This window comes from Olea europaea, unplaced genomic scaffold (genome assembly GCF_002742605.1).
Source record: "Olea europaea var. sylvestris unplaced genomic scaffold, O_europaea_v1 scaffold4182, whole genome shotgun sequence".
Classification (NCBI taxonomy): domain Eukaryota; kingdom Viridiplantae; phylum Streptophyta; class Magnoliopsida; order Lamiales; family Oleaceae; genus Olea; species Olea europaea.
In genome coordinates this window covers 20,120-22,151 of record NW_019261604.1, presented here as the reverse complement: position 1 = coordinate 22,151, position 2,032 = coordinate 20,120, and positions in this window count along the sequence as shown.

The following is a 2,032-nucleotide window of genomic DNA, read 5'->3' as shown; positions in this document are numbered from 1 at the left end:
CAAAGCTCTCTCTGGAGAAAACCGTCTTTTTGTCCCTGTTTGGGCTCCAATTATTATTTTTTTCTCTCAAAAATGCATTTTTTTAAAAAAAAAAATCATTTTCAACTACACATTCTCACAGAAAATAATATTTCATATAAGTCAAAACGATTTTTTTATTTTTAACCACATATTCTTTAAAAAATCACAAAATTTAATAGAGCCCAAACAGGAGCAGAACTATCTCCACATATATATACACAAATATGTGTACACTTCTCTCTATCACACACACAACCCCGTCAAAGCTACAAATCAAATGAACTTGCAATCGCTGCAATAACGATTAGCGTTACATGGATGGTGACATTGTAGGGACGATGGCTGTAGCGGTGGTAGTGGGTTGGATGTTGAGATCATTTTAGATTTTATGTGATAGTGGTAGTTATTGCTCAATGGTTGTAGATTGAAGTAGAGGTGCATTGTAAGTAATATTGGATTTGAGGTCGATGTGAAGTTTGGTGGTGGTTGATTGAGGTACACTGATGGTGGTTGTAGGTGATGATTTGAATGGACGACGACGATTTGGATGATGTCGATGGTTGTGGACTAAGGTAGCGTGAGATGATGAGAAGAGAAATTCATTGTGATTGTGATTAGTTGCTTTGATTCGTTAATATATATTTTTGAAACCTTTGTAATTACGTATATTTTTCAAATAATAATGATGAGCTAAACATTAAGAGTCTATTTGGCAGTGATTTTGAGAATTGATTTTTTGACCGTTAAGAGAAAAATGGGGCCACCCTGTAAGAAAAGAAGTCAAATATGACGGCTGAAATAGTGAAATAACGATCAAAAAATCAATTTTTTGAAGCAAAAAATCGCTCACAAACAAGCTGTAAAAGATGTATCATAAAAATTAAAGTTCATTATTTACTTAATAATTAATAATTTTTTTAATTATATAAAAATATAACAAAATAATAATAAATACAATTCTGAGGAGAGAGAAATCGATCATAAAGACAAAATTTAAACCTCTATTTCAGCTAAAAAAATGAATTAAAGTCTATCTAAAATTCAAATATTTAGTAGAATTCGATAAAAATTAATGAAATATATAATTAAAATTTTGTAGATTTCATTAAATATGTGATTAAATTACTTTATATTAAAATCTCGATTTTAATTTCCACCTAATAAGAATTTAATCACACAATTCATGCGACCCCAATTTTTTCATCTCAGATCCTATCAATTTTATTTTTCAAATTCTATGAAAAATTGATTTTTATCCACATAAATCAAATTATTAATCTTCCCGATGGCTACAAGGAGAAGACTGACTTGGCTAACTTATTGCTAATTTAGTCCTTTATATGGCCCCGTTTGATAGTGTTTTTCATTCCTTTGATCGTTATTTTACTATTTTAGCTGTAATTTTTTATTTCTTCATTCACATATGACCCTTACTTTTCTCCTAACGATCGAAAAATCAATTTTCAAAATTACTCCCCAAAACAGTGACGTCAGCACATACGTTAACTAATATTAAGAAAAGACAAAAAAATCTGACCTTGACTGATTTCAGTTGGCACGGCCGCTGAGAGGCGATATGGGCCGTGAAAAAACCATCATATGCGAAAAGGAGTGGCCGGAATTTCTTTCTTCTCCAATATGTGAATCTTCAGCAATTATCCTCAGAATTTGGCTGTGTATATTCTTCCCACCACCTCTCTCCGCTGGCGCCACCGATCTCGGTGACTCCACCTCCTCCGTCCACGACCCATTACTCTCTCCGTCCATCTCCGCCGCCGCCACCTTCTTCGAATCTTTTGCTATATATTCCGGCAAAGAAATTGGTTTGCTCTTCTCGCCTTTCTTCATTCTCACAATATTTCTAGAATCCTAACGCACACAACACAAGATTGATTCGTTTTACGCAAAAATAAAATTCGAAGCACATATATTTATAAAGAAGAGGTTGGAGGGTGAGATACGAGACATTCTGGGCATTGACACGTATAATTAGTTTCAATAAGAAGAGGTA